Source organism: Bos indicus x Bos taurus, chromosome 15 (genome assembly GCF_003369695.1).
Source record: "Bos indicus x Bos taurus breed Angus x Brahman F1 hybrid chromosome 15, Bos_hybrid_MaternalHap_v2.0, whole genome shotgun sequence".
In the NCBI taxonomy this organism is placed as follows: domain Eukaryota; kingdom Metazoa; phylum Chordata; class Mammalia; order Artiodactyla; family Bovidae; genus Bos; species Bos indicus x Bos taurus.
The window spans coordinates 41,811,194-41,838,170 of NC_040090.1; the positions used below are offsets into that span (position 1 = coordinate 41,811,194).

Below are 26,977 nucleotides of genomic sequence, written 5' to 3' on the forward strand. Positions count from 1 at the left end.
CACTGACATTCTGGGCCAGATAATACCTTGTTGGGTTTGAAGGCAGTGGGAGGGGAGCTATCCTGTGCATTATAGTACACTATAGTATGTTTAGTAACATCCTTAGCTTTAACCCACTAACAGTTAATAACACCGCATCTATACCACTAAGTTGTTACAACCAAAAATGTCTCCAAATCACTGCCAAATATGCTCGGGGTTGGGGACGGGGGAAAAATGCCCCTGGTTGAAAACCACTCATCTATATCATTCAGTTCAGTTCAGTTGCTCAGTCGTGTCCGACTCTTTGCAACCTTAGGACACTAGAACGCTAGGCTTCCCTGTCCATCACCAACTCCTGGAGCTTGCTCAAACTCATGTCCATCGAGTCAGTGATGCCATCCAACCATCTCATCCTCTGTCGTCCCCTTCTCCCACCTTCAATCTTTCCCAGCATCAGGGTCTTTACAAATGAGTCAGTTCTTTGCATCAGGTGGCCAAAGGATTGGAGTTTCAGCTTCAGCATTGGTCCTTCTAATGAATATTCAGGACTGATTTCCTTTAGAATGGACTGGTTGGATCTCCTTGTAGTCCAAGGGACACTCAAGAGTCTTCTCCAACACCATAGTTCAAAAGCATCAATTCTTCGACGCTCAGCTTTCTTCATCATCCAACTCTCACATCCATACATGACCACTGGAAAAACCATAGCCTTGACTAAACAGAACTTTGTTGGCAAAGTAATGTCTCTGTTTTTTAATATGCTGTCTAGGTTAATCATAACTTTTCTTCCAAGGAGTAAGCATCTTTTAATTTCATGGCTGCAATCACCATCTGCAGTGATTTTGAAGCCCAGAAAAATAAAGTCTGTCACTGTTTCCACTGTTTCCCCATCTATTTGCCATGAAGTGATGGGACCAGATGCCATGATCTTAGTTTTCTGAATGTTGAGCTTTAAGCCATCTTTTTCACTCTCCTCTTTCACTTTCATCAAGAGGCTCTTTAGTTCTTCATTTTCTGCCATAAGGATGGTATCTTCTGTGTATCTGAGGTTATTAATATAACTTCAGGTTAATGCTGAGGTTATTCTCCCAGCAATCTTGATTCCAACTTGTTCTTCATCCAGCCCAGCATTTTGCATACTATACTCTGCATGTACGTTAAATAAACAGGGTGAAAATATACAACCTCGACGTATTCCTTTCCCTATTTGGAACCAGTCTGTTTTTCCATGTCCAGTTCTAACTGTTGCTTCCTGACCTACATACAGATTTCTCAGGAGGCAGGTCAGGTGCTCTGGTATTCCCATCTCTTGAAGAATTTTCCACAGTTTGTTGTGATCTGCACAGTCAAAGGCTTTGGTGTAGTCAATAAAGCAGAAGTAGATGTTTTTCTGGAACTCTCTTGCTTTTTCAATGATCCAACGGATGTTGGCAATTTGATCTCTGGTTTCTCCACCTTTTCTCAATCCAGCTTGAACATCTGGAAGTTCACAGTTCACGTACTGTTGAAGCCTGGCTTGGAGAATTTTGAGCAGTACTTTGCTAGCATGTGAGATGGGTGCAATTGTGTGGTAGTTTGCACATTCTTCGGCACTGTCTTTCTTTGAGATTGGAATGAAAACTGGCCTTTTCTAGTCCTATGGCCACTGCTGAGTTCTCAAATTTGCTGCCATAATGAGTGTAGCACTTTCACAGCATCATCTTTTGGGATTTGAAATAGCTCAACTGGAATTCCATCACCTCCACTAGCTTTGTTTGTAGTGATGCTTCCTAAGGTCCACTTGACTTTGCATTCCAGGATGTCTGGCTCTAGGTGAGTGATCACACCATCGTGGTTATCTGGCTCATGATGATCTTTTTTGTATAGTTCTTCTGTGTATTCTCACCATCTCTTCTTAATATCTTCTGCTTCTGTTAGGTCCATACCATTTCTGTCTTTTATTGTGCCCATCTTTGCATGAAATGTTCCTTTGGTATTACTAATTTTCTTGAAGAGATCTCTAGTCTTTCCCTTCTGTTTTTTTCCCTCTATTTCTTTGCACTGATCACTGAGGAAGGCTTTCTAATCTCTCCTTGCTATTCTTTGGAACTCTGTATTCAAATGGGTATACCTTTCCTTTTCTCCTTTGCCTCTGGCTTCTCTTATTTTCCTAGTTATTTGTAAGGCCTCCTCAGACAGCCATTTTGCCTTTTTGCATTTCTTTTTCTTGGGGATGGTTTTGATCCCTGCTTCCTGTACAATGTCATGATCCTCTGTCCATAGTTCTTCAGGCACTCTGTCATATCTAATCCCTTGATAGACAGAGTCTATATCATTTCTCTATCATTACTATTACAAAATTACCCTGTGACACTAAAGACCAGATCAACTCAAAATTGATCTTTGGGGATATAATCTGTGAGCAATTTGGGCTAGAGAGTACATGCTAGATCTAAATTGCTTTTTGCTGTACTTTTTAAAGAGCTTCCTGCACTTACATATTCTACATGTTGTTCCCACTCACTCTGAAGTAAGAGCAACTGCATTCTGATTATCTGTGCATCTAACTTAAGGAAACCTTAACACCTGATTCAATTTTTTAAAAAGAAATCATCCACTATCATCTCTCATCTTCATCCCTGTGAACTGAACTTCCCTTTGGCTCTCACTTAGACTTCAATCACTTTATGACCAAATTCTTACCTTTAAAAGATAACTGGAAAGTTAAATTCATCTTATTGACCAACTGAGAATTGTTCTAAAATTGAGGTCACGTTTGAAAAAGGCAAAATAAAAACATTCTCAAAAATGAACAACTGCTGCAGTATAGTAACTCTTCATATACCAACCATTATAGGGAAATAAAGGATTTCAGTAAGAGTAAACTAAAAGTGATTTATTATAGACACCCAGCTTCCAAAATCCACCTCAAGTATCACCAGTTCTTACATTCATAGCAAACTTAATTCAACAAATTACTAGATACTGGAGATATACAATGAAAAAGACATGGCCCCTATCTCAAGGAATTAAGAGAACAGAAAACAGTAAAAATGAACTGATAATTTCAGTACATCACAGTAAGTACAACGACAGAAGTAGCAGAGAAATCATGGAAATTTTTACAGAAATGACAGACAGCTTCTGTTCTTTCAGAACCATCTTTATATGCCCAAGTACCTAGCATAATGAATGCCTGGCACTTAGTTCATATTGAGCTAAATGTTTATTTCAATAGATTTGTTAATACTGATGGAAACTGTTTTAAACTTATATCTCCTCTCACTTTTTAAAAAGTGATATGAATATTATATATCTCATCATATTTAATCAGGTGTTCCTATATTGCTTTCAATTCTGAAAGTCATAACTCATGTACTTCAGGCTCAGGAAATATTTTATCACATTAATTTTCACTAATCATAAAAATAATAAATGTCAGCTGCAGAAAAAACTTTAATATATAAAAATATAAAGGAGAAATCATCTATTATCCCACACCCGAAGACAATTACTGCTAATGTTTGGATTTTACCCTAGGCTTTTCTCATATGTGTATTTTTTCCATCATAATCAAGATAATACTAAACTTAAGTTTATATATTGATTTATTATTAATGTTTTCTAACATGCCTTTGACAAATATATATATTTCCTATTTTCTCTATTATAAATAATGCTATGAAAGCACCTTTCTATACAAATCTTTATCCTCATCTCACTTTTGCCCAGAAAAAATCTTAGGTATACAACTAATGGATCAAAGAATATGAAAATTTTAAAAACTCACACAAAGTCAAAGGGCCCATCAGTAAGATATAATTTTTTACACCCTGTATATAAGAATGAGACTGTTACTTTCACTTGTTTAGTTAATGCCAATTTGAAAAGTAAAAAGCTCCTTGTAAGCAGGAACGTAACTTTCTAAAGGTCTCTAGGAGCCATATACTTAATTTATTGATTTCATAATGATATGCAGTCTTTCAATAAGAAGAAAGCTTAGTGTGAAATGCTGATGTAACATTTGTAAGCACACAGAGAAATATGATTCATGAGTGATATAACTTCCTTATATGATGCTATTTGTAAATGGAAATTAGGTTATAAAAAGGCAAAAATAAAAATGGTAACATGGTATTTCACAAAATGTGGAAGGAGCTACAGTAACTTGGTTTTGAATATCAAATATGCAAATTGGTACAGCTAACTTTTGAGAAACTTAGGAGAATACCCTATGGAAGTAAACGAACATTGTCTGATGCTTCTTTTTGGATTTTAAGACTTTAAACTGAATGTTTACATTTATTTTCCAAGTTTATAAAATTTACCTAAAACCATTCTTACAGGAAGCGCTGGTTGTATTTAAGAATGCTGACAAGATGAAATTTTATGTTAAGGAGCAAGCCATATTGCGGAAAGACTGTTTTAGACTCAAATGTCCACCTGTGGGCTGATTCTTGTGTCCAGAGGTGAAGTCAATCAGAATGGCTGTGGAAACAGCTCCGATTTGCACTATGTATTAAATGGGCATGGGTAACTGGGTAGGGAGAGAGACACTTCTCAAAAGAAAGGGGATCACTTCTTAGAAAAGACAGGTGCTAGGCTGACAAATTGTGATTGTTCAGTGCATTGCATACAGCTAAATTGAAAAAAAAAAAAAGAGGGGGCAGTTATTAGTCAAGGCCTTCCTGATTTTCTTTCCAGCCCCTACTCTACCACTGCATCATAAAATCAGGAAATACAATGACCAAATGTGGAGCTCATACATAAAAAGAGGGACTCTTAGCAGGATACCAACACATTTGGAAATAGCTTTCTTTAAAAAAAGAGCAAATGCTAGACAAACCGCCCCACACAAATTTAGGAAGGGTGAGGAAATACTGGCGTGATCAGGCACACTTTTCCCTCCTTTATGTGTGGTAACCCATCCACCTTCCCCTGGGTCCTGATAGGGTAATCCACTTACCCGGCCCACCACAAGGATTATCAAGTGACCTAGGATGATCCAACCATTCACCCTGCCAAAGTGACTGTTCAAGCCTTACCAAATGACTGCAGGAAAGTCAAACAGTATTTTTAGGGAGTGCTAAGTAGCATGCTGTATGTGTGGAACAGCTAATAGTATGAGGAAGATGTTCATTTGCAGAAGAAATGAAGTCAGTAGGGGTTAATTAACTGAAGAAATGCAATACTTTGCTCTATATGAAACAAGATGCTTGATATTTGTTGATCGTATCAACTGACAGAAATCAATCATTTTAGTATCATGTATATGTTTAAAGTATACACATATAAAATATATACTACTTGGCTTAACAGAGGCTCTGAATTTTGAGAAATGCTACTCTAATGCATACTTTTTAAAATCTTCTCTATGTTTGTCTACACAACTAGATCGGTGGTTATCTATATTAGAGTTGCTTTCTGAAGTCCATCTGCCCATATCACATTCTATCAAAAATGGCACCAGTTCAATGAAGGGCAGCAGTCATGTTCAGAAGCACACAATCCTCTCTCTCTTACCAACCAGAGAGAAATTATGAAATCATTAATCTGACTAGTACATTTACTTCTACTTATATATTTCACCTCACTAGAATGGAAACAGTGATTTTGACCTGCTATGTTTACTGATGTATCCCAGGCATTTAGAACAATAACTAGTATATATTAGATATTTAATAAAATACTTGTTGAGTCAATGAATGGGACTATTAGGTGGGCAAGGGCAAGCAACTGGCAAGCAACTTATGACCAGAGTGACCTATAAAAGGTACCTTAGACAAACCTGGCTCCTCTGCTGGGAAATTCCGAATAGAAGAAATGAGAGACTAAAGCAGCTAAAAAGATGTATCAAGACTTGTGAGTCAGGCAACCCAGGGGGTCATGTGTAAAGCCAGTTACAGAAGAGCAGAAACCCAGGCCAAGACTTGCCAGTACAGTTGCCAGTACAGGACAGGTTGGCAGTACAGACACAGGAGGCAGCAGAAATGATGCGAGAGAAAGGCTGGGTAGCTGTCTAAGTTCTACCTCCAGTAAACCAGTAGCACTGGAGCATCTGCCATCAAACTTCAGAAGTAACAATATTCCTCCCTCTGAGACTAGACTAGATCTATGATTCCTTGTCACAAAACAGGCCAAACAATAATACACTGTAAAAGGCATCTGTGATAGATCAAGCCCTTTCAAACTGGTAAAGGGTCTGGAAAATTTTACATAAAAGAAGATTTAGTCAGAAAAGTGTTTTTAAAAGTGCTTAAAAAGAAGCACATATGAGAACTTTCTCCAAATGTGTAAAGAGCTATTATATGGAAGAAGATAGAGTGGAACAAACTAGAGCCAAAAGCTATAATTCAGAGGAGATATGATTGAATCAATATAAATGAAGAACCTTGTGAGAATGAGAACTATCAAAAATGACAGCGTGAACTGCCACAGAAACTACAAGGACTTTCTTGGTGGCTCAGTGGTAAAGAACCCGCCTGTCAATGCAGAAGATGCAGGCTCAATCAGGAAGATCCCCTAGAGAAGGTAATCCCTACCCACTTCAGTAACATTCCCTGGGAAATCCCATGGAGAGAGGAGCCTGGTGGGCTACAGTCCATGGAGTCACAAAATAGTCAGACATGACTGAGCAACTAAGTAACAACAACAAACGGTGTATCCCCCTCAAAAAATCTTAAAAGCAGACATTCTTTCATGGTTTAAAAAGCAATGTATTAAGTCTGTTCTCTATACCTGTGAGTTTGTTTCTATTTCACTCATGAGGCAGGATGGGAATAGGGGGTTGAAAGGTAAGAACTATGATGTATAAAATGGACAGACCACAGGATGCGCTATACAGCACAGGAAAATAGTCACTGCTTTGTAGTGATTTTAAATGGAGAGTAACCTATAAAAAATGCTGAATCAGGGACAGTGCTCTGTATCTGAAATTAAAATGATGCAAATCAACTATACTTCAATTTCTAAAATGCAATTCGAGTTTTCTAAAAGTGCATGCTGCATATACATAGTAACCTCTTTTCACAATGACTTTGTTTTTCATATGATTTTTATACTCAGCAAACTTTATACTCAGTCTACATTTAATACTGCAGACATTCATGAATAATTATGGAAATTAAAGTATGGACTTTCTCACTAACACGTTTCAAATATATAAATCAAATAACGGACTAAATTTATTAATATGTGCATGCAAAAGCAGAAGTCTCTCACTCTATTAATACAGAAGGGTATTTGTCCTTCTCTGTCTGGCATATTTCAGCTAGAGTAATGTTGCAGGGAAACAGGGAGATGTTAGTAAGAGTACAAACTTTCGACTATAAGATGAATAAGTTCTGAGGATCTAATGTAAAACATGGTGACAACACTATAATTGACAACACTGTATTGCAAAATTGAAATTTGCTAACAGTAGAACTTGTACTCACCTAAAAAAAAAGACAAATATGTGAGATGATGGATGAATTAATTAACTAGGTGGGGGAATCCTTTCACAATGCATATGTATATCAAATCACCATGATGTATTCTTTAAATATCTTAAATTTTGCTTGTTAATTTTACCTCAATAAATAGTTGGGGAAAATTAGTGAAAAGCCAAAAAGAAAATTAAATGAATGGTACTAACAGAAACCTTTAAATAGTAATTTTATACAAATGAAACAGTAGCCTTTATCATTGACCTTTGAAATAATTTTACAAGTAAATGAGTGGATAATGCAGAACAATACATCAGCTAAAATGTCTTCTTACTTTCATCACAGATTGCCCACCCCTCGGTTCCTAACTGATCCTCATCTCTCCCAAGGAGGACAAGAACAGTTTGCACATAGATTTGTCTTTAGACACAAAGAAGACAAATTCTGATAAAGGAAGATGGCAGACACAGTGTATCTAACCTCTGATTAGTACAGTGGAAAAACCTGGGCTTGGAGGCTAGTCAGACTTAAGTTCAAATTCAGGCTCCACTATTTCACTTACTCTCTAGAAATCTGTTTCCTCAACCTCAAAATATGGTTAATATAATCCCCATCATAAAAAGCTGCCATTAAGAATGAGATCACACACGTAGCAGCAAAGAATCTGCCACAAAAGACAGGCTTGAGACAAGAAAAGTTAGATCAAGTTAAGACTCACTCTTTTACTTAAAGAATATACTTTAAAGGAGTTCCCACTGTTCATATTATCTCAGGGCTTCCCAGATGGCCCAAGGCGTAAAGAATACGCCTGCCAATGCAGGAGACACAGGCAGGAGACAAGGGTTCAATTCCTGGGTTGGCAAGTTGCCCTCAGGAGGAAATGGCAACCCACTCCAGTATTCTTGACTTGAAAATCCTATGAACAGAGAGCCTGGCAGGCTACAGTCCATGGCGTCATAAGAGCCGGACACAACTTAGCGACTGAGCCACAAACACATCCAAAGAGTATTGAGAAATCAGTGGCAACCTAAAGGCAGCCTTTAGCTGACATTTGTTTTACTCTGTCCCAATCAACACTTACATTAATTACATAGTTGAAAACATAAGACATCCTCTTCAAATCTGTAAAAAGAAAAAAATCTGAAGAAGATGGAGGTAGCAGAAACCTAGCTCACCAGTTTTGCTGAATTCCCATATAAAAGCATCAAAACAGCACAATTGAACTGGCATAAAAACCAATGTAACAGGGACTTCCCCGGTGGTCCAGTGCTTAAGAATCTGCTTTCCAATGCAGGGCACACAGGTTTGATCCCTGGTCGGGGATCTGAAATCAAACATGCTACAGTGCAGCTAAGCCCACACACCTCAACTACGGAGCCTATGAGCTCTAAAGCCCGTGCTCCACAACAAAAGAAGGACACACCCCACTACTAGAAAAGCCCCTGTAAGCAGCAATGATCACACCAAAATGAAGACCCTGGGCAGCAAAAAAATAAATAAATAAAAGACCTATGTAACAGGATAGAGAATCCAGAAATAAACCCTCATGTATATGGTCAAATGATCTTTAAGAAAAGTGCCAAGGTTACACAACGGGGAAGGACAGTTTCTTCAACAAAATGTGCTGGGAAAACTATTTATCTGCATGTGAAAGAATACGAATGGATCCATGCCTTACACCACATACAAAAATTAACTCAAAATGCATTAAAGGCCTAAACCATACCTGAACTACAAAATTCCTAGAAGAAAACAAAAGGGAAAAGGTTGATGTTATTGGATTTGGTAATATTTCTTACATATAACATAAAAATACAGGCAACAAAAAGTAAAAACAGCAAAATGGGACTACATCAAACAAAGATTCATGCACAGCAAAGGAAATTAAAACACAGTAAAATGCAACCTACAAAACGGGAGAAAGTATTTGCAAGCCAGATATCTGATAAGGAGTTAATATCTACAATATATAAAGAGCTCCAACAACTCAACAACAATGTCCAATTTAAATATAGGCAAAGAACTTACATAGACATTTCTGCAAAGAAGACATATAAACAGCCAACAAGCATATGATAAGATGATCAATATCACTAAGCATTAGGGAAACTCAATTAAAACCACACAGATTAGGATGGCAACTATCATAACCCAGAAAACAACACACGTTAGAGAGGACACAGAGAAACCGGGACTATTGCGGACTGTTGTCTACAATGTAAAATGGTACAGCCCCTATAGAAAACAGTATGGAGGTTCCTCAAAAAACTAAAAAAGGAACTATCATATAATCCAAAAATCCCATTTCTGGGTATATATTAAAAAAACCTGAAAACAGAATCTCAAAGAGACATTTGCACATTCGTGTCCACTGAAGCATTATTCACAACAGCCAAAAGGTGAAAGCAACTAAAACATCTATTAACAGAGATGTCTCTGGTGGTCAGCGGCTAAGACTCTGTGATTCCAACGCATGGGGTACAGGTTCTATCCCTAGTCAGGAACAAGATCCCACATGCCACAACAAAAGATCTCACATGCCACAACTGAGACCTGGCACAGCCAAATAAATATTTTTTAAAAATCTACTAAAAGATGAATGGATAAAGAAAATGGGGTACATACATACATGGAATAATATTTAGCCATAAAAAAGGAAATCCTGTCAAATGCTACAATACAAACAAACATAGAAGCAACCTAGATGTCCACTGACAAATGAATGGACAAAGAAGTTGCAGTACATATACACAATGGAATATTATTCAGTCATAAAAAGGAACACATTTGAGTCAGTTCTAATGACATGGGTGAACCTAGAGCCTATTATACGGAGTGAAATAAGTCAGAAAGAGAAAGATAAATATCATATTCTAATGCATATATATGGAATCTAGAAAAATGGTACTGAAGAATGTATTTGCAGGGCAGCAATGGGGAAACATAGAGAATAGACATGGACATGGGGGGAGGGGAGGAGAGGGTGAGATATATGGAGAAAGTAACATGGAAACTTACATTACCATATATAAAATAGATAGCCAAAAGAAATTCGCTGTATGTCTCAGGAAATTCAAACAGGGTCTCTGTATCAACCTAGAGGGGTAGGATGAGGAGGGAGATGGAAAGGAGGTTCAAAAGGAATGGGGTATATGGATACCTATGGTTGATTCATGTTGAGGTTTAACAGAACACAACAAAATTCTGTAAAACAATTATCCTTCAGTTAAAAAATAAATTAATTCAGTTCAGTTCAGTTGCTCAGTCGTGTCTGACTCTTTGTGACCCCATGGACTGCAGCAGATCAGGCTTCCCTGTCTATCACCAACTCCCGGAGTTTACTGAAACTCATGTCCATTGAGTCGGTGATGCCATCCAACCATCTCATCCTCTGTCATCCCCTTCTCCTCCTGCCCTCAATCTTTCCCAGCATCCGAGTCTTTTCAAACCAGTCAGCTCTTCGCATCAGGTGGCCAAAGTATTGGACTTTCAGCTTCAGCATCAATCCTTCCAATGAACACCCAGGACTGATCTCCTTTAGGATGGACTGGTTGGATCTCCTTGCAGTCCAAGGGACTCTCAAGAGTCTTCTCCAACACCATGGTTCAAAAGCATCAATTCTTCGGTGCTCAGCTTTTTTTATACTCCAACTCTCATATCCATACATGACTACTGGAAAAACCATAGCCTTGACTAGATGGCCCTTTGTTGGCAAAGTAATGTCTCTGCTTTTTAATATGCTGTCTAGGTTGGTCATAACTCTCCTGCCAAGGAGTAAGCGTCTTTTAATTTCATGGCTGCAATCACCATCTGCAGTGATTTTGGAGCCCCAAAAAATAAAGCCTGTTTCCACTGTTTCCCCATCTACTTGCCACGAAATGATGGGACCAGATGCCATGTCTGAATGTTGAGCTTTAAGCCAACTTTTTGACTCCTCTTTCACTTTCATCAAGAGGCTCTTTAGTTCTTCTTCATTTTCTGCCATAAGGGTGGTGTCATCTGCATACCTGAGGTTATTGATATTTCTCCTGACAATCTTGATTCTAACTTGTGCTTCATCCAGCCTAGCATTTCTCATGATGTAATCTGCATATAAGTTAAATAAGCAGGGTGACAATATACAGCCTTGATGTACTCCTTTTCCTATTTGGAACCAGTTTATTGTTCCATGTCCAGTTCTAACTGTTGCTTCCTGACCTGCATACAGATTTCTCAGGAGGCAGATCAGGTGGTCTGGTATTCCCATCTATTGAAGAATTTTCCACAGTTTATTGTGATCCACACAAAGTCTTTGGCATAGTCGATAAAGCAGAAATAGATGCTTTTCTGGAACTCTCTTTTTTGATGATCCAATGGATGTTGGCAATTTGATCTCTGGTTCCTTTGCCTTTTCTAAATCCAGCTTGAACATCTGGAAGTTCAAGGTTCATGTATTGTTGAAGCCTGGCTTGGAGAATTTTGAGCATTACTTTACTAGCGTGTGAGATGAGTGCAATTGTGCAGTAGTTTGAGCTTTCTTTGACATTGCCTTTCTGTGGGATTGGAATGAAAACTGACCTTTTCCAGTCCTGTGGCCACTGCTGAGTTTTCCAAATTTGCTGGCATATTGAGTGCAGCACTTTCACAGCATTATCTTTTAGGATTTGAAATAGCTCAACTGGAATTCCAACACCTCCACTAGCTTTGTTCGTAGTGATGCTTCCTAAGGTCCACTTGACTTCACATTCCACGATGTCTGGCTCTAAGTGAATCATCACACCATCGCGACTACCTGGGTCGTGAAGATCTTTTTTGTATAGTTCTTCTGTGTATTCTTGCCATCTCTTCTTAATATCTTCTGCTTCTGTTATGCTCATACCATTTCTGTCCTTTATTGAGCCCACCTTTGCATGAAGTGTTCCCTAGGTATCTCTAATTTTCTTGAAGAGACTTCTAGTCTTTTCTATTCTATTGTCTTCCTCTATTTCTTTGCGCTGATCACTGAGGAAGGCTTTCCTATCTCTCCTTGCTATTCTTTGGAACTCTGCATTCAAATGGGTATATCTTTCCTTTCTCCTTTGCTTTTCACTTCTCTTCTTTTCACAGCTATTTGTAAGGCCTCCTCAGACACCCATTTTGCTTTTTTGCATTTCTTTTTCTTGGGGATGGTCTTGATCCCTGTCTCCTGTACAATTAATAAATTAATTAAACACCCCCCAAAAAAAATCTTAAGAAAGCTCATATCAAGCAGAACATCTTAGCCAACTATATTACCAAATATCGATCACTATTACTTTGACTTAGGTGTTTTTCGTCAACACATTTTACCAGTTTATTCGACATGAGTACTCGTGAGTATATAGCACAGAAAACATATAGAAAGATGCTCATCAAAGCATTAACATAGGATTTTCATTCAATTGTACTGCCTGATCCATATATTCTAAATTTTCTAATATGTACACACATTTCTTTGTAATGAATGAAAAGTTTTAAAGCATATTAACCACTTTTGTACCTTCAATGGTGGAAAAAATTATATAGGTGCTATTAAATTTATAGATATAAAAAATCTATTAGATGAATGGATAAAATGGGGTATATACAAACATGGAATATTATTTAGCCTTAAAAAAGGAAATCTTGTCAAATGCTACAACAAGAATAAACTTTAAGGACACTATGCTAAGTGAAACAAGCCAAATAATGCATGATTCCTCTTCTATGATGAGGACCCCAAAACAGCTAACAAGTATTCACTAGAAAGTAGAATGGCCAATTTGAGAGTGGCAGCACATTTCTGTAGCATGGACTAAGATTACTAGAGCAGTTTAAGACCCCAGACTGGAAAAACTGCAAGGAGTAGAATCAAAACTGAGCAGAAAAGGACTTTCTACCACCTGACTGTGTATTGTCACCCTGCTTATTTAACTTATATGCAGAGTGCATCATGCGAAATGTTGGGGTGGATGAATCACAAGCTGCAAACAAGACTGTCAGGAGAAATATCAACAACCTTGGACACGCAGATGATATCATTCTAACAGCAGAAAGGGAAGAGGACCTAAAGAGCCTCTTGATGAAAGTTAAAGAGGAGAGTGAAAATGTTGGCTTAAAACTCAACATTCAAAAAACAAAGATCATGGCATGCAGTCCCATCATTTCATGGCAAACAGGAGGAGGAAAAGACAAAGCAGTTACAGATTTTATTTTCTTGGGCTCCAAAATCACTGTGAATGGTGACTGCAGCCATAAAATTAAAAGATGCTTGGAAGGAAAGCTATGATAAGCCTAGACAGCATATCAAATAGCTATTAATTAGCAAAGACATCATGTTGCCAAGAAAGGTCCATATAGTCAAAGCTATGGTTTTTGCAGTAGTCATGTACAGATGTGAGAGTTGGATCATAAAGAAGCCTGAGTGCCAAAGAACTGATGCTTTCGAACTGCAGTGCTGGAGAAGACTCTTGAGCGTCCCTTGGACAACAAGGAGATCAAACTAGTCAATCCTTCCGGAAATCAACCCTGACTATACATTGGAAGGACTACTGCTGAAGCACTAATATTTTGGCCACCTGATGAGAAGAGCCGATTCAATGGAAAAGACCCTAATGCTGGGAAAGGTTAAAAGTAAAAGGAGAAGAGGGTGGCAAAGGATGAGATGGTTAAATAGCACGGACATGGATTTGCGCAAACTCCAGGAGATAGTGAAGGGCAGGGAAGCCTGGCGTGCTGTAGTCCATGGAGCACAAACAGCCAGACACGACTGAGCAACTGAACAACAGCAGCAATTTATCTGCTGGTCACAGTGCTCCTTCCTGGAACTACATAGGATAAATTCAGTCCCATTTCTACAAGACAGTTCTTCAAATATTTGAATATAACTAACAAAAATCTTGCCCCCTGTCTCTCCTCTGTACCTCCCCTGATCTTTTCTTTTTCAAATTAGTTTCAATTTCCTCCTCAGATTCCAATGTGATTTTTAAAATTTTTTTACAGTGTTAGGAATATGGAGTAGGGATCTAGATTACCTGCATGTGCTCAGCTGCTCAGTCATGTCCCACTCTTTGTGATCCCATGGGTAGGCTGCTCTACCCATGGAATTTTCCAGGCAAGAACATTGAAGTGGGTTGCCATTTCCTAGTTCACTTCCACCATTTACTTGCTATGTGACTCTATGAAAATAGTATTATCTCTTTGTGCTTCATTTTTCCCCCCATACATAAAAGGTACTATTACCTACATTTTAAGAGCTCTTGTCAGGAAAAATATGAGTTAATATACATGTGAAGAGTTTCAACAAGCATCTGGTGCATGGTAAATACTATATATGTGTTGATGATGATGATAACAATGATGACCATGATTATAACAAAGTAAGTGTGTGCCAGTTCGCCTGAGTAGTACTCCAGAATGGGACACAGTACTTGAGATTACTGAGTTGGTCTAAGTGATACACTGTAGACAACTATTGCTCTAAATTACATTAGGTCCTTTGGTGACCACAAGACTTTGGAAGAAACATGTAAACCCCGTTTTAAACATGTTTTGATGCTACCCTGTACCTGCAAAAAACTGTTTCAGACTCAAGTTATACCTGTTAAATTTTTTTAGTTAGCCTAGCACAAGCATGTTTTAGATCTTATGTCTGTTACTCACTGTACATACATTATTCAATTTTTTAAGTGGGGGCATACATTTCATAGAATGTGACCATTTTAACAGCTTGATAGCTGTTGACAGAATCTTAAAAACTATTTCGGTAAAATAAAAACTAAAATGGAAAAAGTGGAAATTACTTAATTGTAACATGCTAAAAAATTGTTCAAGGAGTTTCTCCAGAAAATATTTTCCAAAAACATTTCATCAAATTGGCATAAGTCTGATTAATATTTTTTATTTTCCCAACTCCCCTTCAAAGATCACTGCCTTGTCATAGTGAAGGGGCTTGCATAACTCAATGAAGCTATAAGCCATTCCATGCGGGGCCACTCAAGACGGACTGGTCATAGCAGAGAGTTCTGACAAAACATGATCCACTGGAGGAGGGAAAGGCAAATCATCCCAGTATACTGGCTGTGAGAACCTCACGAACAGTATAAAAGGCCAAAAAGATATGACACCAAAAGATGAGTCCCCCAGGTGTGAAGGTGTCCAATATGCTACAGGCAAGAGTGGAGGAGAATTACCAATAGCCCCAGGATGAAATGGCTGGGCCAAAGCAGATACAACTGTCAGTGGTGATGAAAGTAAAATCGGATGCTGCAAAGAACAGCACTGTATAGGAACCTGGAATGTTACGTCCATGAATCAAGGAAAATTGGATGTGGTCAAGCAGGAGATGGTAAGAATAAACATCAACATCTTAGGAATCAGTGAACTAAAATGGATAGGAATGGGCAACTTCTATTCAGATGACCGTTATATCTACTACTGTAGATATAATGTGGGCAAGAATCCCAAAGAAGAAACAGAGTAGACCTCATATTCAGTGAAAGAGTCCAAAATACAGTACTTGGGTACAGCCTCAAAAATGACAGAATGATCTCTGTTTCCAAGGAAAGTCATTTAACATCACAGTAATCGGAGTCTATGCCCCTACCGCCAATGCCAAAGAAACTGAAGTTGATCAGTTCTATGAAGATCGAGAAGACCTCCTAGAACTAACACCTAAAAAAGATGGTCTATTCATCATTGGGGATTGGAATGCAAAAGTAGGAAGTCAAGAGATACCTGGAGTAACAGGCAAGTTTGGCATTGGAGAACAAAATGAAACAGGGCAAAGACTAACTGAATTCTGCCAAAAGAACTCGCTAGTTATAGCAAATACACTTTTTCAACAACACAAGAGACGACTTTACACATGGGCATCACCATCACCAAATGGTCAATACCAAATCAAACTGATTACATTCTTTGTAGCCGAAGAAGAAGAAGCAGTACAGAGTCAGCAAAAACAAGACCTCAAGTTCACTGTGGCTCAGATCATCAGCTTCTCATAGCAAAATTCAGACTTAACTAAAGAAAACCAGGAAAAACAGTAGGCCAGCCAGGTATGACTTAAATCAAATCCCGTATGAATTCACAGTAGAGGTAACAAGTAGATTCAAGGGACTAGATTTAGTTAATAGTCAAGTGAAGTGAAAGTCGCTCAGTTGTGTCCAACTCTTTGCAACACCATGGACTGTAGCCCACCAGGCTCTTCTGTCCATGTTATTTTCCAGGCAAGAATACTGAAGTGGGTTGCCATTCCCTTCTCCAGGGGATCTTCCCAACCCAAGGATCGAACCCAGGTCTCCTGCATTGCAGGCAAATTCTTTACCGTCTGTGAGGTCTGTAATATTGTACAGAAGGCAGTGAACAAAACCATCCCAAAGATAAAAAAAAAAAGCAAGAAGGCAAAGTGGTTATCTGAGGAGGCTTTACGAAGAGCAAAAGAATGAAAAGAAGCAAAAAGCAAGGGAGAGAGGGAAAGATATACTCAATTAAACTCAGAGTTCCAAAGAATAACTAGAAGATACAAGGCAGCCTTCTTCAACGAACAGTGCTTAATAATAGAAGAAGACAACAAAAGGGGAAAGACTAGAGATCTCCTCAGGAAAACTGCAAACATCAAGGGAGCATTCCACCCAAAGATAGGCACAATAAAGGATAAAAATGGTAGATATATAGTAGATGCTGAAGAGATTAAGAAGAGATGAAAAGAAGACATGGAAGAACTGTATAAAAGGATCTTAATGAACCAGATTACTACAATGCTGTGGTTAGTCACCCAGAGCCAGACATTCTGTAGTGCAAAGTTAAGTGGGCCTTACGAAGCATAGCTGTTAATAAAGCTAGTGGATGTGATGAAATTCCAGCAGAACTGTTCAAATCTCTAAAGGATGATGCCATCAAGATTTTGCATTCATTATGCCAGCAAATCTGGAAGACCCAGCCAGTGCCACAGGACTGGAAAATGTCAATCCTCATCCCAATTACCAAGAAGGGCAATACCAAAGAATGTGCTAACCATCAGACAATCGCACTCATTTCCTATGCTGGTAAGGTCATGCTTAAAATCTTGCATATGTTAGGCTTCAGCATTATGCAAACCAAGAACTTTCAGATGTCCAAGCTGGGTTTAGAAAAGGAATAGGAACTAGAAATGAAATTGCCAACACTTGCTGGATTACAGAAAAAGCAAGGGAATTTCAGAAAAACACCTCTGTTTCATCGACTATGATAAAGCCTTGACTGTATGGATCATTAAACTGTGGAACGCTCAGAGAGATGGGAATACCAGACCAATTTACCTGTCTCCTGAGAAACCTGTATATGGGTCCAAGAAGGAATAGTTAGAACCCTGTATGAAACAACTGACTGGTTCAAGATCGAGAAAGGAGTACAACAGGGCTGTCTGCTGTCACCCTGTTTGTTTAATCTATACATTGAGCACTTCATGAAAAATGCTGGGCTGGATGAGTTACAAGCTGGAATCAAGATATGCAGGCAAATATCAATAACCTCAGATGTGTGGATGATACCACTCTAATGGCAGAAAGCGAAGAGAACTAAAGAGCCTCTTGATGAGGGTGAAGGAGGAGAGTGAAAGAACCAGCTTAAGACAAAATATTAAAACAACTAAGATCATAGCATCCATCCGCATTACTGCACAGCAAATAGAAGGGGGAAAGGTGGAAGTAGTGACGAATTCCCTCTTTTGGGCTCCAAAATCACTGCAGATGGTGACTGCAGCCATGAAATCAGAAAACAACTGCTTCTTGGCAGGGAAGTGAGGACAAACTTAGTGTGTTGAAAAGCAGAGACATTAACCCTGTCGACAAAGGTCTGTATAGTCAAGGCTATCACAAAGCCTTGAAGACAGTCAAGGCTATCTTCCCAGTGGTCACGACGGTTGTGAGAGCTGGACCGTAAAGAAGGCAGAATTGATGCCTTCAAACTGTGGTGCTGGAGAAGACTCCTAAAAGTCACCCAGACAGCAAGGAGATCAAACAGTCAATCTTAAGGGAGATCAACGCTGAATATTCACTAGAAGGACTGAAGCTGAAGCTTCAGTACTTTGGTCATCTGATGTGCACAGACGATTGATTGGAAAAGTTCCTGATGCGAGAAAGACTGAGGGCAGAAGGAGAAGAGAGCGTCAGAGGATGAGATGGCTGGACAGCATCACCAATGCAATGAACATGAACTTGGGCAAACTACAGGAGATGGTGAGGGACAGGGAGGCATGCTGCAGTCTATGGGGTCGAAAAGAATTGGACACGATGGGGTGACTAAACAACAACAATTCTCCCAGTTGGAGTTAAAATTCCCCACAGGGAAAAAGTTTTGGTCAAAACATGCTATATACATATCACTGGCATTGGCACCAGTCCTTCTATTCTATTCTATCCCAAACAATCTCCAGCTTCAGCACTGTGCCTAGCACCTGTTCTTTTCTTCACTGAGAATATTACCCTTAGGGGAAACAAGTGAAGCAAAAGCACGACACTAGAAAAATCAGACTTATGATCTTTCAGAAACATATAGCTGACTTATACATCTTAACAGGGTAAAAAAGCTGATCAGCAGAAATTTAATTTACTTGTTCATAAGTAAAATTAAGATGAGGGTCTTATAGATCCCAAGCTCCCCATGCTTAATTGAAAAATCTGCTTTTTACCAAATTATCATTTTAAAAAATGTTTTCTTATTCATCAAAGCCTTGTGCTATAATGCCAAAATAATCAGAAGATCAAAACTCTGCAACACAAGATCTAATTGTGCCAGTAAAGACCAACTTTCAAAGGATAAGGAAAAGAAAAACTGTTCATTCACTGCAAAGAAAGCATGCAGGAAATCATTCCACAATAGGCTTTCATATTTGATCCATTTAGTATTTAATCAAAGAAGTCTGTTTTTTTTCCAACTGAAACAAGCCTTTTTGTGGTTATTCAAAAATTTAGGTAGGAATGCAATATGATTTTCCGAATTTCCAGTATAATCTCCTATTATTCAAAAGGCTTATTAAGAACACACAAACTATTTTTTTCCAGAGTTAAATTTAGCAAAAAGCCAAAGGGCTTTCACAGAAGGGAAAAAGAATGCATTTCAAAATTTAACAGAATACACACAATACAATGCATACCATTAAAAATAATAAGTCAACAATAACTATATAACCTTGTGTTTTTCTTTTTCATTTTTAATTGGGGAGAAATTGCTTTATACTGTTGTGCTGGTTTCTGCTGTACAACAATGCAAATTAGCCATAATTATACATATAATCCCTCTCCCCATCCCACTCCTCTAGGCCATCACAGAGCACCAGGCTGGGTTCCCTGTGTTATACAGCAACTTCTCACCAGCTATCTATTTTACACATGATAGTGTATATTATGTCAATGATACTTGCCCCATTCATCCCACTCTTTCCTTCCCGAACTGTGTCCACAAGTCCTTGCTCTACATCTGGATCTCCATTCCTTCCTTTCAAATAGATTAATCAATACCATTTTTTAGATTCCACATATATGTGTTAATATATGATATTTGTTTTTCTTCTTCTGATTTACTTCACTCTGGGTAACAGGCTTTAGATTCATCCACCTCACCAGAACTGATTCAAATTTGTTCTCCTTTATGGCTGAGTAATATTCCATTGTATATATGTACTGCTGCTGCTACTGCTAAGTCGCTTCAGTCATGTCCGACTCTGTGCGACCCCAGAGACGGCAGCCCACCAGGCTCCCCCGTCCCTGGGATTCTCCAGGCAAGAACACTGGAGTCCGTTGCCATTTCCTTCTCCAATGCATGAAAGTGAAAAGTTAAAGTGAAATCGCTCAGTTGTATCCGACTCTTAGTGACCCCATGGACTGCAGCCTACCAGAGTCCTCCATCAATGGGATTTTCCAGGCAAGAGTACTGGAGTGGGGTGCCATGTACTACATCTTCTTTATCCATTCATCTGTAGACAGACATCTAGGTTGCTTCCATGTTGTTGTGCTCATGCTCAGCTGCTAAGACAGGACCAAGTCTTTGCAACTCCATGGGCTGTAGCCCACCAGACTCCTCTGTCCATGGGATTTCCCAGGCAAGAGTACTGGAGTGGGTTGCCATTTCCTTCTCCAGGGTTATCTTCCCAACACAGGGACTGAACCCACGACCCCTGCATTGGCAGGTGGATTCTTTACCACTGAGTCACAAGGAAAGCCCATGTCTTAGCTATTGTAAATCGTGCTGCATTGAACATTGGGGTACATGAGTCTTTCAGAATTGTGGCTTTCTCAGGGTATATGCCCAGAAGTATACTTGAAACAAAGGTTTTTCATACACTGACATCAGGCACTAGTTGACAGTAAATCTAGAGAGAAAATAAACAAATTAAGTGAGTCCTACAATTGCCCCAGCTTACTGCCTAGTGAGAGCTTCCAGCCTGCAGAACAGGAATAGGGAATCTGAAGTGAAGTTCAGCAGCTTCCCTAAGTTGAAGCAATAGAGTGAAGGGTCCAGGAAAGCTAAACAGGTTAGAGTTCACAGGGCAGAATACCAAAGAGAAGAGAGATTCATAGTAAAAGAGAAGTCCAGAGATCTGCAGAGGGTCTACCTGAGTCTTCAGCTATCTAACTACTTGAATGTGAGAAAAACCACCTGAGGCCAGAGAATAAACCACATTAAAGGAACAGAGAGAATGAGTCTCAGAGCTCACATAAGGCCTGGAATAGTATGTGTTCCCAATAGCCAAAGTGTGCGGGGGAGGGGAGGGGCACAGGGGGGACAGAAACAAACAAAAATCCTGCCATAATTCCCAGAGCTTCAAGCAGAGAATCCAGAAGAGTACTGCCTTAACAGTGTGGAAAAATCAGCCCCAGACTAAATGCTGCTGTGGGCCCACCTAACAAAACTGAAAAACAAGGGTCAAAATGATCAAGCTATTTCCAAGTGATTTAATTACATCCCAGAACAAAATTCAAGAATATTTATAGATATGTAAAAATATTCTTCACTCAACAGAGTAAAATGCACGATGTCTAATATCTAAGTCAAAAACCACCAGGCATGAAAAGAAGCAAAAAAGTATGGGTCATAATGATTAGAAAATCAACCAACTGAAACAGAGTCTAAATCGACAAAGGCGATGAAATCAGTAGATAAGGACATTCAAAGTTATTATAAGTTTGTTGCATATTTTCAGGTATGTGAACATGAAAATACACTGGATACAATGAATGAATTAGACACTACAGGAAAAAAAAGATGAAAGTCTCCAAAACGAAAGGGAGACAAACGGAAAGAAAATGAACAGAGCATCACTGAGCCGTGTAACTTCTATTGACCTAATATGCATGTAACAGGAGCTGGGGAGGAGAGAGACAAAAATATATCTAAAGTAACAAATGGCCAAATTTGATGAAATTTTATTTTTCCAAATTTGACAGAAACTGTAAACTTAATGATCAAGAAGTTCAACAAACCCCAAACACACACACAAATGTGGCAAACTATACCAAGGCACATCATAATCAAATTACTGTAAAATGATATAAAGAGAAAAATCTTAAAAAGAGCCAGAAAAAAAAGAGACATGCTATTAAAAGTAACAAAAGTAAGAGGAACGACAGCAGACTTCTCATTATAAACAATGCAAGTCAGAAGACAATGGAGTCACATCTTTAAAATACTTGGGGTGGGGGGGTGGATGTCAACTCAACATTTTAGGCCTTGCAGGCTCTGAGATTCCCCTCCCACATCAAGAGGCAGCAGACAGTCCAGCTTGGGAAATACCTTCTGCCACTTTAGACAGCACTAGTCTGGACCTGTGGGAGAACCAGATAAACCAAGATCAAAATAACATTGCAAAGACCTGAAAATTAGACTGCCACTGGAACAACAGCTCACAGAATTAGATAATGGTCTATGCACTAAACACAAGCAGAACAACTAACTGAGCAACCAAAATATCCACAATGTAATTTAAAAAATATCCACTGTACCATGAACCAGGAAAATCAAACCTGAATAAGAAAAGACAATCAACTGATGCCAACATAGACAAAGATATGACTCAGTTGATATGACAAGGATTTTAGAGTATCTGTCACAAAAATGCATCAATAATTAATTCCAAATTCCTGTGAAACATAGGAAAAACAGAAAATATCAACAGAGAAAGAGAAGTTATAAAATGAATGAAAATTATAATAAAAAAATAAAATAACCAAAATAAAAATCTCAGCGGAAAGATTCAGTGGTAGAATAGAGATGGCATAGAACAGAATTACTAAACTTTGAGACAGTTAATAGAATTTATCCAATTCTGAAAAAGAGAAAATAAAATATAAACAGAGCCCTGGAGATCCATGTTATCCTAACAAAACTGCTAATGTTCATGTAACTGGAATACTAGGGAAAGAGGAGGGAGTGTACCTAAAAGAGTATTCAGAGATAATAATGGCTGAAAGATTCTCAAATTTGGCAAAGCAGAGAAATTTAAGAAGCTGAGTGAATCTCAAATGGGATAAAGTCAAAGAAATTGATACCAAGACACATTATTATTGATGTTCTGGAAAAAAAATTTTTTTAAATCTTGAAAGAAGCAACAGAGAAACAATATATTGCCACAGGATAACACCAATTCAAACGACAGCTAACTTCTCATCAGAAACCACAGAGACCAAAAGGAAGGGCACAACATTTTTCAAACGCTGAAAGAAAGAAATATCAACTATGAATTCTATTTCCAGCAAAACTATCCTTCAGGAACAAAGGGGAAATCCAGACATTCTCAGATGCAGAAAAACTAAAAGAAACTATCACTAGAAAACCTGTTCTTAGAGATTAATTAAAGGAAATTGTTCAAACAGAAAAGAAATAATAAAAGAACTAGAGCATCAAGAAAGAAGAACAAGGGACAGAGCAAATATATGAGTACATACAATAAACTATAATTATCTTCAAGAGTTTTATAAACTGTATCTGATGATTAAACAAAGAAGTATAGCAATTCAATTCAATGTTTAAATACCTTCTACAATATCCCCAAACAGTTGTTCATCCTCTGTCTTAACATCTCAAAGTAAAAAATGAAATCACTACTTTCAAATTATTAGAAAGTTCTTTTACATGTTGAAATATTTGTTCAGAATCCAAGTCTCCCCAGGACTAAGGTTTTCTTTTTATTCAGGTCAGACACCTTCAGATCAGATCCAACAAATATTTACTGTGCAGTTATTGTACATGAGGCAGTTAATCCTAACAACAAGCTATGCAATAAAAATATTAATCTCCATTTTACACATAAAGAAATAAATTTACACACCAGGTAATGTTTCCGAAGTCACACTGTATAAATAAGCAGCAGCCCACAATTGTGAATCCAATTCACAATTGGATTCTAAATCCAGTACTCAAATGTTGCTCAACCTAATGGCTGGTGTCCTGATGTCACCTGATGGCTCTAAACCTCTTTCTGGGGCAACAGTCTACACCCTTTATTCTTAGTCCAACAACGTTTGGATCATTGAAAACTTCTCTAACCTTGATTTTACTGCTTACTTGACTTGCAACCTTTAGTTGTTGTACCGTAACAGGGCAGGTGGTTAGGAACAGCCAGAATTAATCCTTCTTTCAACACAAAATTTAATACAGGTATGACTCTATAGGTAAGTCTAGTTCTAGGGCCTTGACTCTCTCTTATACTTTCCATTCAACTGAAAGAAACTAGACCTCCCTGGGGAAAGCCCAGAGATTTAATAACTAATATTTGCTATACTCACCCTAACAACCTAAAAATAAGCTCACCCCTCTCCTACAGGTAACCATTTAAATACTTAAAAGCAATTACTGTGTCTTCTCAAAGGTAAATATAATTTCCCTTTCTATTTTGGTCAGTGTTCCAAAGGTCTTTCTATTTCTCAAAAGACTACTACATTAAAGACATCAACAGAAATTATGAATACACAGAAATAACTCTAAATGTAAATATCTTCACACAGTATCTTCTAACTAACCTAAGACAAAACTCACATACATAAACCACTGAGTCTTGTTTTAATAAATACTACATTGGTAATCAGGAGATCTCAGGCTTGTCTTAGCTCTATCTCTAATGGTAACCATAAGCAAATCCTCTAACTTATCTAAAGCTCAGTCTCTCATCTATAACGTGATCTTAGGTCCCTTATGACTCTAAAATTGTATGCGTGATAGACACCAGAAAATGTGAAATACATACATCTACCACTAGAGGGAACAAAATGATGGCTGCCAACCAAAAGAGCAGACAAAAATCTCCAGACAGATTACCTGAGAAGATGTCCTGAAGAAGAGAATGGAAAACCACTCCAGTATTCCTGCCTAGAGAATTCTGGAGTCTGGTGGGCTTACAGTCCATGCGGTTGCAAAGAGTCGGACATGACTGAGATACTAACACTTTCACTTTTTAAGCAAATCCTCTAATTTCTCTGAATCTCACTCTCTTACCTATAAAGTGACCTTAGGTCCCCTCCAGCTCTAAAATTCTACCCATAAGAAAAAGATACCAGAAAATGTAAAATACATGTATCTGCCACAAGAGGGAACAAAACTATGGCTGCCAACCTAAAGAGTAGACAAAAATCTCCAGAGAGATTACCTTGCTAGGAAAACTATATTCATTTAAACTAAGCCTCAATAATTCATCTGCTGACAAAGAACTTGGGCTACTGCCTAAACACTGTTACTATGTATGATGCAGAATAACAGATCTCTTTCTAGACAGGTTAAGGTTATCTTAAACCATTCTAAAGGAGATCAGCCCTGGGTGTTCTTTGGAAGGAATGATGCTAAAGCTTAAACTCTAGTACTTTGGTCACCTTATACGAAGAGCTGACTCATTGGAAAAGACTCTGATGCTGGGAGGGATTGGGGGCAGGAGGAGAAGGGGACGACAGAGGATGAGATGGCTGGATGGCATCACCGACTCGATGGACATGAGTTTGAGTGAACTCCGGGAATTGGTGATGGACAGGGAGGCCTGGCGTGCTGCGATTCATGGGGTCGCAAAGAGTCGGACATGACTGAGCAACTGAAGTGAACTGAAACCAAAGTGAATATCAAAACAAAAACAGGCTTATTGTGTAACACTAAGGAATCAGCTCCCTTACCAAAAAAGAAGAGTAGAAATAGTTGGACAGGAAGAACAAAGATGGAGGGAAAGAAGAAGGGAGGAAGAAGAAAAGGGGTTTTCTGGAATTTCTGCTGTATAATAGTATACCTATACCTTTCAAAGTACTATAGAAACATACTACCATGATACTGCGGAACATTTAGCCCCTGTTGATAATACAGCAGAAAAAACAATCCCACACAAAAATTACAGATAACTTTCTTTGAAACAGTTTAAAAACACTTAATATTTTGGTAGTATCCATAATACATCAATCTTTTTATAATTAAAAAAATTACACTTTTAAAATACAATTCTTCTTGGGACTTCCCTGGTGGTCCAGTGGCTAAGACTCTGCACTCCCAATGATGGGGGCAGGGTTCAGTCCCTGGTCAGAAAACATCCCACATGCCACAACTAAGACCTGTTGCAGCCAAATAAATCAATTTTTTAAAAGAATTTTTTTTTAAGAATATTTTTTAAAAGAACAAAAAAATACAATTCTTCTCTACTATGACTTGCTGTATCAATTTCACTATGTTGTTTAAGTTTCCCCCCAACTGAAGATAGGATTACTACAAGACAGGTATTTAGTTTTAGCATAAGAATTTTAGAATAGAACATTGTTAAACTAGGAAGAAAAGTTATTGATTGAACAACAGAAAAGGTCATCATGTTCATCTTCCTTAAACAAGAGATTCCTGTTTGTTGCACAACTCAACCAGGCACGATCACACCTAAATTTCTCATTAAAACTCATTCAACATGTCCCTATCAATGGACTGTCTAAGTCTTAATAAAGGACAGAAAGCAAGAAATCTCTGAGTTTGAAAGAATCTCTAGCAACCTGTGCCTTGCAAATCAACCAGGTCTTTAAAAGAATATATATACTAAATTTGTTCTTCCCAAATACAGTTTAAACATGTCCTCTACCTACAGTACTCTCCCCTTCTCTTTCGCGTCTCTAACTTCTATCTCCAACTCAAAGAGCACAACTGCCAACACAGATAATCCAAGCCTTATGTTTTCTGCTTAATCCTGCTCAAAAATCAAACTTCCTGTTCCACAAAGAAGAAGTGAACGAGTCATGAGGCTGGTTGTTTTCCCTGAGGTTTCACTCACTTTAAAACATTTTCTTTTTCTACCAGATAAAACAGAACTTTTCTCAAGCTCCCAATGCCATCAACATCCCTTACTGAACATTTCCACAGACACAGTAAATTAAACACAACCAAAATGGGCTTTTCCCATTGTTTCTACAAAACCTGTATCTTCTCCTCCTCCTCCATTCCGTGTCGCAGAGGGAGGCCTTATCCATCCAGGTATTCACTGTCTCTGATAGGGGTAGGCTCAGCAGCATATGACACAAAACCCTAAATATCACCAGCTTAAACAAGGGAGAAGTTTATTTCACTTCATATAAAGGAAGCCTAGAGGTGAGAGCCCAGGACTAAAGACGAATCTTTGCTCTAGGAAACCAGCT

General features: G+C 38.3%; 1 protein-coding gene across 4 annotated transcripts in view; it reads right to left on the reverse strand.

Moving 5' to 3' along the window:
• The window catches only part of SBF2 (SET binding factor 2), a 496,673-nt gene that overhangs the window by 403,946 nt on the left and 65,750 nt on the right, over positions 1-26,977 (reverse strand). The window lies entirely within an intron of this gene.